Below are 15,540 nucleotides of genomic sequence, written 5' to 3' on the forward strand. Positions count from 1 at the left end.
ATTAGCCATAATGTAGAAGTGTAGGCAGCAGAAAGAAATGGCATCTCCCTGAGGCCAATTTTGCACACAATTTTGTTAGATTCATCCAGAAAACAGATTTTTTTTTTTTCTCTTACTTGTCGTCCGTGTGCAATTCGTGTTTTTTTTTTTTTTTTCTTTTTTTCAGCAGCTATTAATTTATAAGACCATTTACAGTTACCTATGGTAAAGATTTGCCTTGTGTCCGTAACAAACAGATCCTTTATGTACGGCGTCCCAATTTTTTTTGCCCATTCAAAGACTTTGTGACAAAGTCGCTGGAAAAGTACTGGAAGGGTGGTATGTTTCACTTACGGTGTTAGCTTCAATGATAACCTAGGAAAATGCACCACCCCATAAAGTGCTGAAAAGGGTTAATCAGCCATGTTTAGTGCTAAGTTGAACAGCTGTAGAGTAGGAGGAGCACAGAGGAAAAATACCTAGCCTACTAGAGAAGGGCTGGGCAATTTTCCCAAGGGGACACATGAGAAACTGGCACTGCTGTGGAGGGCCGAACCAATCTGCTGAACTTAAAGGGGCGGTCCGAAACTAAAGGTGAATTTCATATTACGGTAAATGTACAGCTCTGGCAAAAATTGAGACTTCTTCAAAATTTCAGTTTGTCTGATCTTTTACCTCTATATAGGTATATTTTTGAGTAAAATGTAAATTGCTCTTTTATTCTATAAACTACTGACATGTCTTCGGATTTCCAAGCACTAAATTTTGTATTTTCAGAAAATAAGAAATGGGCAAAATAACAAAAAAATGCAATGCTTGCAGACCTCAAATAATGCTAAGAAAACAAGTTCATAATCATTTAAAAACCACAATACTCATTTTTTTTACTCAGGAAGAGTTCAGAAATCAATATTTTGTGGAATAACCATGATTTTTAATCACAGCTTTCATGTGTCTTGGCGTGCTTTCCACTAGTCTTTCACACTGCTTTTGGGTGACCTTATGCCACTCCTGGTACAAAAATTTTAAGCAGTTCTTCTTTGTTTGATGGCTTGTGACTATCCATCTACCTCTTGATTACATTCCAGAGGGTTTTCAATGGGGTTCAGGTCTGGAGATTGGGCTGGCCATGACAGGGATTTGATGTGGTGGTCCTTCATCCACACATTGACCTAGCTGTGTGGCATGGCGCATTGTCCTACTGGAAAAACCAGTCCTCAGATTTGGGGAACATTGCCTGAGCAGAAGGAATCAACTGTTTTTCCATGATAACCTTGTATGTGGCTTGATTCATACGTCCTTCGCAGTGATTAACCTGCCCAATTCCAGCCTTGCTGAAGCATCCCCAGATCATCACCAATCCTCCACCAAATTTCACAGTGGGTGCAAGACACTGTGCCTTGTATGCCTCTCCAAGTCTCCGTATAACCATTAGGCTGGGTTCACACGTAGCGGAACTCTCGCGGAAATTACCGCGAGAATTCCGGAATTCCATTCTGCGGGAAAATCGCATTTTAAATTCCCGCGATTTTCCCGCGGAAAAACAAGCATTTTGCAAGCGTAATTAGCTTGCAGAATTGCTAGCGTTTTCCAAGCGATCTGGAGCATCGCTTGGAGAACTGATTGACAGGTTGGTCACACTCGTCAAACATAGTGTTTGACGAGTGTGACCAACTTTTTACTATTGAGGCCGCCTATGCGGCATCCATAGTAAAAGATAGAATGTAAAAAATAATAATAAAAAAAAATTATTGTTCTCACCTTCTGACGTCCCGCGCAGCCTTCCCGCCTCTCTCCACGCTCCCGGTCCCAGTTAGCTTTTTGCGAGCGATGACGTCCGTTCTCGCGGGATCGCAAAGTCTCGCGGTCATTCGCGCGACGTCATCGGTGGCATATTGGTGGCAAATTGACATTGACACTACCCGGAAACAGCTGGTGTGCTGGAACCAGTCTGGGCAGGGAGTACCCGTGCCAAAGACATTGCCGGGAACCAGCTGGCGGTGCTGGAACCCAGGGTAAATACTACAGAGTGGAGACAGAGGCCTAATTGGAGCAAGTTTAGCTTTTTGCGAGCGATGACGTCCGTTCTCGCGGGATCGCGAAGTCTCGCGGTCATTCGCGCGACGTCATCGCGAATGGCCGCGAGACGTAGCGATCCCGCGAGAACAGTCTCCTCTCCTCCGGACCGTGGGTACCATCCGCAAATGTTTTGCTTACTTTTCGCATGGTGTGCACAGCCACATGCGGAAAGTAAGCCGAACAATGCATTCCTATGGGTGCGGGATCGCCGCGATTCCACAAAATTAATGAGCATGCTGTGTGTTTTACCGCAAAGCGGTTCCTCCGTGGTAAAAGCTGCAGCATTAGCACAGCATTGCGGAATCCCATAGGAATGCATGGGATGCTTATTTTTTGCGTTTTCGCGGCACAATCGCGCGGTAAAAACTGCCGCGGAAACGCGGAAAAAAGCCACGTGTGAACTCAGCCTTAGACGACCAGGTGTTGGGCAAAGCTGAAAATTATACTCATCAGAGAACATTACCTTACTCCAGTCCTCTATAGTCCAATCCTTATGGTCTTTTGCAAACTTCAGCCTGGCTCTCCTTTGCTTCTCGTTGATGAATGGCTTTTTTTCTAGCTTTACATGACTTGAGCCCTGCCCCTAGGAGCCTGTTACGAACTGTTCTTGCCGTGCACTTCACCCCAGCTGCCATTGCCATTCCTTTTGTAGGTCACTTGATGTCATCCTGTGGTTGCTGAGTGATATTCGAATAAGATGACGGTCATCCTGTTCAGTGGAGTCGTTTTCGCCCTCTGCCGGTCTGCAATGTCTGCTACTTAACCTTGTTGTAATGGACTGCCGTCTTAGAAATTTTAAGGATGAAGGCAACATGATGCTCACTGTATCCCTCTGCTAGTAAAGCCAGAATTGATCCCTTCTTTTCCTCGCTCAAGACTTTTCTTTTCAATCCTATGGCATGGTTAAAAGTTAGTTTTTTTTTTTCTTTCCTATTACTTTTGGGATATTACTAGCACTTGTTTTACCATCCAGCTTGCCCTATTGCAAGAGGATTGTGAATACCACTGCAGGGTTTTTATACTTTCCTTCGTTAAATAAGATTTGGTTAAGGTGATCACGTAATCAGAAGCACATTAACCCGTTACTTCATGACCCAGCCTATTTTGACCCTAATGACCTGGCCATTTTTTGCAATTCTGACCAGTGTCCCTTTATGAGGTGGTAACTCTGGAACGCTTCAACAGATCTTAGCGATTCTGATTTTTTTCTTGACATATTGGGCTTCATGTTATTGGTAAATTTAGGCCGATAATTTTTGCGTTTATTCGTGAAAAAAGCGGAAATTTGTCAAATTTTGAAAATTTCGCAATTTTCACATTTTGAATTTTTATTCTGTTAAACAAGAGTTATGTGACACAAAATAGTTAATAAATAACAATTTCCCACATGTGTACTTTACATCAGCACAATTTTGGAAGCAACATTTTTTTTTTTTTTTTTTTGTTAGGAAGTTATAAGGGTTGACCAGCAATTTCTCATTTTTAAAACAAAATTTACAAAACCATTTTTTTTTTTTTTTTTTTTTACGGACCACCTCACATTTGAAGCCACTTTGAGGGGTCTATATGGCAGAAAATACCCAAAAGTCACACCGTTCTAAAAACTGCACCCCTCAAGCTACTCAAAACTACATTCAAGATTAACCCTTCAGGTGCTTCACAGGAACTATAGCAACATGGAAAGAAAAAATGGACATTTTAATTTTTCCAACAAAAATTTTCTTTTAGCATCAATTTTTTCATTTTCACATGGGTAACAGGATAAAATGGATCCTAAAATTTATTGGCCAATTTCTCCTGAGTACACCAGAACCTCATATGTGATCATAAACCACTGTATGGGTGCACGGCAGGGCTCAGAAGGGAAGGAGCGCCATTTGACTTTTTGTATGGAAAATAATGCTGGAATATTTAGTGGTTGCCATGTTGCGTTTGGAGAGCCCTTGTGTGCCTAAATATTGGAGCTTCCCCACAAGTGACCCCATTTTGCAAACTAGACCCTCCAAGGAACTTATCTAGATGCATAGTGAGCACTTTGAACCCCCAGGTGCTTCACAAATTGATCCGAAAAAGCCTTTTTTTCACAAATTTTCTTTTGGCCTCAGTTTTTTCATTTTCACATGGGCAACAGGATAAAATGGATCCTAAAATTTGTTGGGCAATTTTTCCGAGTACACCGATACCTCATATGTGGTCGTAAACCACTGTTTGGGCGCACGGCAGGGCCTGGAAGAAAAGGAGCACCATTTGACTTTTTGAATGGAAAATTAGCTCCAATCGTTAGCGGGCACCATGTCGCGTTTGGAGAGCCCCTGTGCGTCTAAACATTGGAGCTCCCCCACAAGTGACCCCATTTTGGAAACTAGACCCCCCCCCCCCCCCCCAAGGAACTTATCTAGATGTGTGGTGGGTACTTTGAACCCCCAAGTGCTTCACAGAAGTTTATAACGCAGAGCAGTGAAAATAAAAAATCATTTTTTTCCTCATATGATTTTTTAGCCTATTTTTTATTTTCACAAGGCTATCAGGAGAAATTGGCCCACAAAAGTTGTTCTACTGTTTGTCCTGAGTACACCGATACCCCATATGTGGGGGGGGGGGAACCAGGGCTGTGCAGTCGGTAAGCCAAACCTGCGAGTCCGACTCCTCAATTTCCCTTACACCGAACTCCTTCAAGACTGTTGGAAGACCATTTCCGGTGACTACCTCTTGAAGCTCATCAAGAGAATGCCAAGAGTGTGCAAAGCAGTAATCAAAGCAAAAGGTGGCTACTTTGAAGAACCTAGAATATAAGACATATTTTCAGTTGTTTCACACTTTTTTGTTAATTATATAATTCCACATGTGTTAATTCATAGTTTTGATGCCTTCCGAGTGAATCTACAATTTTCATAGTCGTTAAAATAAAGAAAACCCTTTGAGGTGTTTCCAAACTTTTGGTCTGTACTGTGTGTGTGTGTGTGTGTGTATATATATATATATATATATATATATATATATATATATATATATATATATATATATATATATATATATATAATTAGTTATTCTCTCACTATGACTTATCAGCTAAGACAGTGCCTAGATCCTCAGGCTACATTCACACCATGGGCGTAGCCAGAATCAAACCTAGGGGGGGCAGAACCTCATACTGCACACCTCAGCTGCTGCAGAACCTCATACTGCACACCCCTACACTTGAAAATAAAGCCTGCACTTTAAGAAGATGTGGTGATGAATGCAGTCTATTTATTCCAACTATCAATTGATGTTGACGTGTTATTGAAGATGAGCAATGCCTGTCCTGGTCAGCTATGAGGTGTAACTGACTGGTGCTAAAAAAAAAAGTGTTCGTCTGTTTGCTACCAGACTTTCATTCTTTTTGGTATAGATAAGATATGAATAGACAGATATGGATAAAGGGATAGAGCAGATTTCAGCTTTTTTAAAAAGCTGATCTGCTTTTGCAGCTGAAAAACGTATCCTCAAAAAATGCAGGAAAAAGTGTGTGAATGTAGCCTTAGATCAGGAATAGAAGAACCATTTATAGGACATTTCATAACTTTCCCATATTCCTATGAAAAAATATTCAGCACATTCTGCATTGAACTGCTGTACCCAATTTATTATATATTTTAGGAGTCGGTACATTTTATTCCGACTCCACCAAAATGAGCACCGACTAACTCCACAGCCCTGGAGGGAATCACTGTTTGGGTGCACGGCAGGGCTCAGAAGGGAAGTAGCCCCATTTGACTTTTTGAATGGAAAATTAGCTACAATCGTTATCGGACACCATGTCGTGTTTGGAGAGCCCCTGTGTGCCTAAACTTTGGAGCTCCCCCACAAATGACACCATTTTGGAAACTAGACCCCCTAAGGAACTTATCTAGATGCATAGTGAGCACTTTGAACCCCTAGGTGCTTCACAAGTGTATAACGCAGAGCTGTGAAAATAAACATTTTTTTCCTCAAAAAATGATTTTTTTTTTTTAGCCCACTATTTTTTATTTTCACAATGGTAACAGGAGAAATTGGGCCCCAAAAGTTGTTGTCCTGAGTATGCTGGTACCCTATTTGTGGGGGGTAACCACTGTTTGGGCACACGTCGGGGCTCGGAAGCGAAGTAGTGACGTTTTGAAATGGCCACTTGATGGAATGGTCTGTGGGCGTCATGTTACGTTTGCAGAGCCTCTGATGTGCCTTAACAGTGGAAACCCCCCACAAGTGACCCCATTTTGGAAACTAGACCACCCAAGGAACTTATCTAGATGTGTGGTGAGCACTTTGAACCCCCAAGTGCTTCACAGAAGTTTATAACCCAGAGCCGTGAAAATAAAATTTTTTTTCCACAAAAATCATTTTTTTATCCCCCAATTTTTTTATTTCCCCCAAGGTAACAGGAGAAAATAGACCCCCAAAGTTGTTGTGCAATTTTTCCTGAGTACGCTGATACCCCATACGTGAGGGTAAACCACTGTTTGGGCACACGTCGGGGCTTGGAATGGAGGGAGCGCAGTTTGACTTTTTGAATGCAAAATTGACTGGAATAAATCGTGGTGCCATGTTGCGTTCGGAGACCCCCGTGATGTGCCTAAACAGTCAAAACCCCTCAATTCTAACTCCAGCCCTAACCCCAACACACCCCAAACCCAACCCTAATCATAACCTTAACCCCAACTCTAACCCTAACCACAAGCCTAACCCTAATCCCAACCCACCCCTAATTCTAACTCCTACTCTAACCACAATTCTAACCCTAATGGAAAAATAAAAATATTTTTTTATTTTATTATTTGTGCCCATCTATGGGGGTGATGAACGGGGGTGTATATTTACTTTGTTTTTCATTTTGATCACTGTGAGAGTTTCACAGTGATCAAAATGAAAAAATGAATGGGAAGCCGGCAAATTCATGGGCGCCGCCATCTTGGAAAATGTCAGGGGCACTGCTGTTTCACTTTTAACAGCCAATCAGAGCGATCGTAGGCACGTGGGGGCTAAGCCACGCCCCCTGGGGTTAACTCTTAAGTGTCCTCTGTGCGGGTCGGGTGACCTTTCAGTGACCCCCGTCACCCGGGGGGCGATCAATTAATTGACGCTGCATAGGCGTCATGGGTCGTATTGGCACCGACTTTCATGATGCCTATGTGGCGTCAAAGGTCGGGAAGGGGTTAAGTAGAATGAGGTGTCAGACATGTAGAGAAGCTGATTTTTATAAAACTGTGCAGTGGTCTCATAATTTTGCCAGAGCTCTATATCTACTCAGTGTAATAATCTAATCTTGTTTTCTAATATATTTTAATGAAAAATTCCCTAACGTACCCTCTACATTCTGACTTCCTGTCTTTTTTTTCTTAACGTCCCATGACATTTTATTTGAGATTCACCAGTGCATGTTGGGATACTCGAATGAGCTGTCATCAGGGGGCGGACACTGCCACAGCCTCTGCGCCCTCTCTGAAATGAGGCACCATCAGTGATGTCTGTTTTGGAGGCTCGGCTGGTCCTGCTCACCTGATAATGCGTTGGTTGTAAATTGTGACGTATACTCAATATGAGCTTCTTATGCTATACTAGCTGAAGAGCCCGGCGTTGCCTGGGCATAGTAACCAACTGTGGTTAGTTGTAACAAATTATGATTATATTGCACATAAAAACCGTGCCTCTATTCCTATCCTGTGTGAAACTGACTGGTGAGCCGTGTATCTAATCCTATTCTATGTGATACTGTGTGCTGAGCTGCGTATCTAATCCTATCCTGTGTAATACTGTCTGCTGAGCCGTGTATCTAATCCTATCCTGTGTGATACTGCCTGCTGAGCCATGTGTTTAATCCTCTCCTGTGTGATGCTGGGCTCCCCCTGCAGTCTGTGTCAGAGGGTGGTCTGTGTTGGCACGGTAATAAATTGTTCTTTCCAGCTTTACAGAAGGACGATAACACCATAGAAATGATAAGAATAATAGGCCTCAGTTACCACAACTGTCTACAAAGTAAACTGTTGCTGATAGCAACCAATCACAGCTCATTTTTCGTCTTTTAAACAGCTCTGGGACAGCGTGGCGACTTTTGTGTTTCGACTTTTATGTGGTGAGGTTGGTGTATGTGTGGTGAAATGTGTGCTGAGGGTGGTATGTGTTGAAGCACGTGGTAGTGTGTGGCGCATTTTGTGTGTGTTCATATCCCCATGTGCGGTGAGTATCCCATATCAGGGCCTCACCTTAGCAACTGTACGGTATATACTCTTTGGCGCCATCGCTCTCATTCTTTAAGTCCCCCTTGTTCCCATCTGGCAGCTGTCAATTTGCCTCCAAGACTTTTCCTTTCACTTTTTCCCCATTATGTAGATAGGGGCAAAATTATTTGGTGAACTGGAACGTGCGGGGTTAAAATTTCGCCTCACAACATAGCCTATGACGCTCTCGGGGTCCAGACGTGTGACTGTGCAAAATTTTGTGGCTGTAGCTACGACGATGCAAATGCCAATACATACAATTTTTCTCTTTCTCCCATGACGGCACCACAGAGAGAGAGGGGGATCCGCCCTCAGGGACAGGAAACCTACAGATGAAAAAAGGCGGTACCGCTCTCCCATATCAGTTGGTTTCCTGTCCCTGACAAAAGAACATATTGTTCGATACGCGTTACTGTGTCTTTCCGCTATGATGGGGCTTGTCCGTTTATCCTTGTTCTTATGCCTTGAATAAATTTTTGTATATTTGGAAGCTGGAAACTTTTTCATTATTGATCGGGATCTTTCTCTCGCTTCCCCCGAAGCACCACCGCCGGGGTCGGCGGACCTTGTGAGTGGGGAGAGGCAGCGAAGACGCCAGGTGGAACAGGGACCCTGGACTCAGGGAGAAGAGTCAACTTCCTCAAACATGAAAGATTTGCTGGCAGTAAAACTAGCGGAAGAGCTACCCCCTATGTGGGAGAAAAAGCTCTGTGCGGCGTGCATAGAACAAACAATTCAGGAGGAATCCCCGAGGTTCGCTTCAGACCTTAAAACACTAATAAGGACCAGGTCGAAGACTCCCTTAAGGGCGCTAGAACCTCAAAGAAAAAAACGTAGATCCATATATGGGTCTCCAGAGTCCAGTGTTAGCGAGTCAGAAAGTGAACTATCTGACTCAAGTAATTCGTCATCCTCCCAGTCCTCCTCATTATCCTCAGAAAGGGGACGCAGCTGCTTCCCTATTGAAGAAACAGACACCCTTGTAAAAGTCGTAAGGACAACTTTGGGGCTGGTAGACGAACGCCCTAAGAAAACGGCCTAAGATTTAATGTTCAGTGGCTGGAACAGAAAAAACTGAGGGTGTTTCCAATAGATGAGAAAATCCACTCCCTAATTAAACGAGAATGGAAAAAGCCAGACAAAGTCCTACTAACACCTAAGAGGAAGTACCCCTTTGATGATCCGGCCTGCTCCCTATGGAGTAAAGCACCTAAACTAGACGTAGCGGTTGCAAAAGCTTCTAAAAAATTCACCTTGCCCTTCGAAGACATGGGCACCCTAAAGGACCCAATGGATAAAAAAGCAGAAACTTTTTTAAAAAATGCTTGGCAAGCGGCAGGAGGGGGACTAAAGCCAGCCATAGCAGCCAGGTGCACAGCATGCGCCCTGATGGACTGGCTGGATCATTTAGATTCCCAAATAAAAAGTCTCAAGAGAAACAATACAAAGATCGGTTTCTATAATGAAAGGAGCAGCAGCTTTTCTGGCGGATGCGTCAGTGGACTTGACTAGGTTGGCAGCCAGAGCAGCCTCCTTCTCAAATGCCGCGAGATGCGCCTTATGGCTAAAATGCTGGTCAGGAGACCTGCAGACAAAAACCAAATTGTGTGCAATCCCGTGTGAAGGGGAATTATTTGGCTCAACGCTAGACGGCATCTTGGACAAGGTGGGGGACAAGAAAGTCTTTTCCCGGTTTCCCTAGTCAGTCATAGAAACGGCCTTTTCGGAACAGAAGATTTATGTGACGAAGGCCCCCAGAAGGGAACAAAGAAGGATGGGAGGATAAAAAGAAACAGAAACAAAGGCTTTGTTTAACAAAACCCCCGACAACAAAAAGCCACAATGAAGGTGGTCGGGGGAAGGTTGTCCTACTTTCTCCAGGCCTGGGGAAAAAATATCCGTGAGTCCGTGGATTCTGAGTATAATAAAAGAAGGTCTAAGACTAAAATTCAATACCCTACCAAACAATTTCTTTGTGATAACGCCCCAAAAGACATCACACGAGCAGTTGGCTCATCAACAAGAAATCGTGAATCTAAGGGAGAAGGAAGTATTACAGGAAGTCCCCTACCAGGAAAGAGGCAAAGGCTTCTACTCCCCTCTCTTACTTCACAGAAAGCCAGACGGATCGTACAGGGCGATCATAAATCTGGAAATTCAGCATTTCAAAATGGAAACAATAAAATCTTGTGTAAAAATACTTTCTCTGTCATGCTTCATGACCGTATTAGACTTGAGAGGCGCATATTACCATGTACCCATTCACAGAGACCACCTTAAATACCTCAGGATAGCGGTGACGATCCATGGGGAGATCAAACATTATCAGTTCAGAGCTCTCCCCTTCGGGCTAGCTATTGCTCCATGGGTATTTACAAAGATAATGTCAGAAGTAATGGCCCACATAAGAGAGCAAAACATCCTGATAGTCCCATACCTGGACGATCTCTTAGTGGTAGGCGTCTCCTTTCACCACTGCAAACAACAATTGGACATGGTCATGAGAACTCTAGTGAGTCTAGGATGCTGAATTTACCCAAATCCAGACTTGTACCAAGTCCGGAGCAGGAGTACTTGGGGATAATACTAGACTCAACCAAACAGAAGTGTTATCTTCCACAGACGAAGGTTCAAAAAATGGCACAGATGGTGTCACAAATGATAGCTTCCCCAGTCACTACCCTGAGAAAAGCAATGTCTTTACTGGGATCAATGACAGCCTGCATGCCAGCGGTACAGTGGGCACAAAGTCATACTCGAGACCTACAGTGGGAAATGTTAGACACAGACGTCTCCCTACACGGGAATTTAGACATGCAATTAGACATCTCGCCAAACACACCACCTTCCTTAACATGATGGGCAGATCCAGCCAATCTAACCAAGGGGGTTCCTTGGGAGTTACCAGCGACAAAGATCCTAACCACAGATGCAAGTCTCTGGGGGTGGGGTGCACATCTAGGCAGCCACAAGGGAGTTTAGGAAGGACAGGGCTCTGTCTGCTTTCATGGTCCACGGAAGGGGAAAAAAGCATTGATGGCCACACTGGCGAGATGGATGAGAGGCCATCACCCTATCCTACTCCTCTTGCGGGGCGGCCATCCCGGAGGATGTAAGGGCCCATTCAACCAGGGCAGTGGCGTCATCCTGGGCGGAGAAAGCCACCGTCATCCTGGGCGGAGAAAGATATGTAGAGCTGCCACTTGGTCTTCCCCCTCTACATTGTTCAGACATTACCGTCTAGACTTGACCTCCTCCTCAGATCTCACCTTTGGGAAAAGGGTTCTGGAGGTGGTGGTCCCTCCCTATATGTACAATCTTTGTAATTCTCTCCGTGGTGCCGTCATGGGGGAAAGAGAAAATCGTAGTTACTTACCGATAACGGTATTTCTCTGATCACATGACGGAAACCGTACATCCCCTCCTTTTCACACACACAGGTGTGCACATTAGAGTGAGTTAATTAGCTTTAGTACTTAGCCACGCGGTGCCTCTATTAAGCTTAATTTGATTAATTTTTGATTTTTTTTTTTATAACCATTTGAGTTGCAGCTGAAAGTTCTGTATAATGCTCTGTAAACCAACTGATGTGGGAGAGAGGTACCGCCTTTTTTCATCTGTAGGTTTCCTGTCCCTGAGGGCGGATCCCTCTCTCTCCGTGGTGCCGTCATGGGATCAGAGAAATACCGTTATCGGTAAGTAACTACGATTTTCCCCATTATGTAAATAGGGGCAAAATTGTTTGGTGAATTGGAATGCGCGGGGTTAAAATTTTGCCTCACAACATAGCCTATGACGCTCTCGGGGTCCAAACGTATGACTGTACCAAATTTTGTGGCTGTAGCTGCGACGGTGCGGATGCCATTTCCCGGACATACATACACACACGCACACATTGAGCTTTATATATTAGATTCCTTTGAATGTACAGTGACAGAGCGCTCCTTTGCTGGCTCTGTGGAGAAAAGATGACCCGGCAGTAACCAGTCCAGTCTCTGAAACAGATGACTCTTCTTTTCAAGGTGGGGAAAGCAGCTGTGGCAGTGACCGCAGCCTCTGCCCCCTAATAACGTCACATGCGAGTATCCCAAAATGCACTGGGATTCTCAAACAAATGCCATGGGAAGTAAACAAAAAAAAAAGACGAAGTTAGAGTAGAGAGAGAATGGTAGACATTTTTCAATTGAAATATATTAGAAAAGTGATTATTGAATTAAATTTAGTATGAAAGTCACATTTGGTATCGGCTCACACCCTTATTTCTGCAAAATATTAATTTTAGCAATTTATAAAAAGCAGTTGCTTATGTGATGAAGTTTAAATGAGCGTTTTAAAAAAGCAACGTTATTTTCATCCACAAACAGACGACTTTCTATCTGTATTGTCATCTGTATGGCATCCATTTTTATACATCAGACGTGAATGTTGGAAGGTATAACACTGGTAGGAAGCTATAAGTTTAAGGTGTGAACATATAACCCTTAAAAAATACTTTGATTAGAAAATCTATAATTACACCTAAGGGAAACTCTCGGTGCACACAAATAGTGATGAACATACAGATAATTTCAAAATATACCTATGTTATGACTGTTTTGGTAAATCATAACACTTGAAATGGTCACAAATACTCCAGAAAGAGAACCACTATATTTGTCTCCTCCTACACACACCAAGGTATAAGGGATGAGTTGAAAGGTAGCAGGAGGAACAAGTGGACTGAATTGGCTCTATAGGAAATATCCCAGGTGCTACCACACACGGCCTAGGAGGATTACCTACATGTCCACTGAAACATCCCTGCTTACCAGAGGAGGTTAGCAGCTCTAAATACAATATTTGGAACCCCTGCTCCACGGTTGCATGGCCCTCACTTGCCCTGTGCTGGTATATCTACAGTGGTTTGGTGGTTCATCAGGAGGCTAAGTTGTTCAAAAGGAGGTACAGATGCTGGAGGATGGTAAGAAGCCCATGGTGGTATACCTGTGCCAGACAAACTGTGCTCTTAAATAACGCCACTCAGGTTGGGTATCCACCCACTCTGCAGTTGGTCGGTTTGATGATGTGGATAGGGTGGGTACAGAGATGTAGCCCCTACACTACCCTTTGGATGTCGTTAGTGGTTGCCCCAAGTTGGAAATCCCCAGTATTTACAATGAGGCAGCTTCAACCTCTCATACAAATGAGTTCATACGGAGTCTGAGTGAATGCTTCTTGAAATGGTGCTCTAGTCCCGACCGGGTGCCGGCACAATGCTTCCGCCGGAAACTAGCAGAAGCATGCGCAAGAATACAATACTTCCGCCAGGTGCCAGAGGTACTTGCATACCATGCAGGTGTGTGAGGGCAGACCTGGAGACATTAAGAGAGATAATGCTAATCCCTAAAGGTGCTCAGGCATAGCACAAATATACAAATATGGACTAAACGTATTACGTCCCTTGCTGCAGTTACAGTAAATACATAACGGCCTAAAAACGCTACAGTTCACTCAAGTTAGAGAAAACAAAAGCTGGTTCAATGAAGTTTTCCAATACACTCTGATGTGAGAGCAGAGTGATTGGATTAGTGCTATCAAACAGCTAGATATGATTTGTTTGAATGTGACGGTCAGTTTTTTTGATGTTCAAACAGCTATATGTAGTATATGGGTACAGAGAGGAGGGGCAATAGTAAATGGGACATGAGTTTCATAATAGTGGTTACCAGTGATACCACTAGTTGGTGTAGAACAGAGTTAGATATAGATAAAGTATGCAGTACTTGTAATAAACCAGTGGAAGACTTAAAGAGAAAGTGTTCTGGTGTCTACCTCTATGTGCATCCAAGTGACCACAGTTGGTGCTAGAAGTGTGGGCAAGATCCCCAGGAAACAAGTGTGACGTCTGTGCACAAACTGCATGTACAGGGTTAAGGTGGCCGTATGGATGGAACAGCAGTCAGACAAAATGAGGGGAGGTGATCAGGTATCTGGTCCAAAGCCAGCTGCGACAGCTGGCACAACAGGAGACTAATAAACTGCTGATGCAACAGAACCAACACCAACAACAGCAGCAGCCGATTGAGCTACAGAGGCGATTTGTGGAACAGCAGCATATCCGACCCCAATGTCAGCTGATTATTTCTCTGTCCAGAAGGCGGTAAATGGGAGCCTTACATAAAATGACACCCGGTGACGACATAGAGGACTTTTTAACTGTTTTTGAAAGAGTCACCAAAAGAGAGAAACTCCTGCCAGAGCAGTGGGTGGAAGTCTTGGTGCCATACTTAAAGGGAATCTGTCACCTCCTTTTTGTCCTATAAGATGCGGCCACCACCATCAGGGGCTTATCTACAGCATTCTATAATGCTGTAGATAAGCCCCCTGTGTAACCTGAAAGATAAAAACGAGTTAGATTATACTCACCCGGGGGTCCGGTCCGATGGGTGTTGTGGTCCGGTGCCTCCCATCTTCTAGCGATGACGTCCTCCTCCTTCTGTTGTGGCTCCTGCGCAGGCGTACTGTATCTGCCCTCAACAGGGCAGATAAAGTACTGCAGTGCGCAGGCACCGGACCTCTCTGACCTTTCCTGGCACCTGCGCACTACAGTACTCTGCCCTCAACAGGGCAGATATAGTACGCCTGCACAGGAGCCGCGGCAGAAGTAAGGAGGAGGACGTCATCGCTAGAAGATGGGAGGCGCCGGCTCGAACTGCGAAACCCATCGGACCGGACTCCTGGGTGAGTATAATCTAACTCGTTTTTCTTATCTTTCAGGTTACATCGGGGGCTTATCTACAGCATTACAGAATGCTGTAGATAAGCCCCTGATGGCAGTGGCTGCATCTCATAGGCCAAAAATGAGGTGACAGATTCCCTTTAAAGGGAGAGCCACAAAAGGCCTACTTTGAGTTGGCTTTATAGGATGCCAAAGAATATGTAAAATTGAAAACAAACTTTGGCACGCCTGGGGGTGACAATGTCTGTCAGGGCACAACGGGTCCACCGCTGGGCATATCACCATGACAAACCCCCTCGCTCCCAAATGTTCTATATGCTGCATCTCGTCCAGAAGTTGTCCAGAGTTGTAATCGAATGGCACTCCCTTCCGAGCCCGATGCAGCTTTGGGTTGCCCAGGGAGAACCCCGGAACACGAATGACTTGGTTGGACTGGTCAAAAGATATCAGGGGGGTGATGGTTCCTTAGGCTTCACGGGGGGGGGAATGTAATTTGCTGGAGATGTCATGGCCCAGGTCATATAGCTG

General features: G+C 44.2%; 1 protein-coding gene across 4 annotated transcripts in view; it reads left to right on the top strand.

Moving 5' to 3' along the window:
* PPP6R2 (protein phosphatase 6 regulatory subunit 2) overlaps window positions 1-15,540 on the top strand; it is a 277,099-nt gene that overhangs the window by 19,722 nt on the left and 241,837 nt on the right. The window lies entirely within an intron of this gene.

The sequence above is a fragment of the Dendrobates tinctorius genome, unplaced genomic scaffold, assembly GCF_039654945.1.
Source record: "Dendrobates tinctorius isolate UK_male_01 unplaced genomic scaffold, ASM3965494v1 ptg000062l, whole genome shotgun sequence".
In the NCBI taxonomy this organism is placed as follows: Eukaryota; Metazoa; Chordata; class Amphibia; order Anura; family Dendrobatidae; genus Dendrobates; species Dendrobates tinctorius.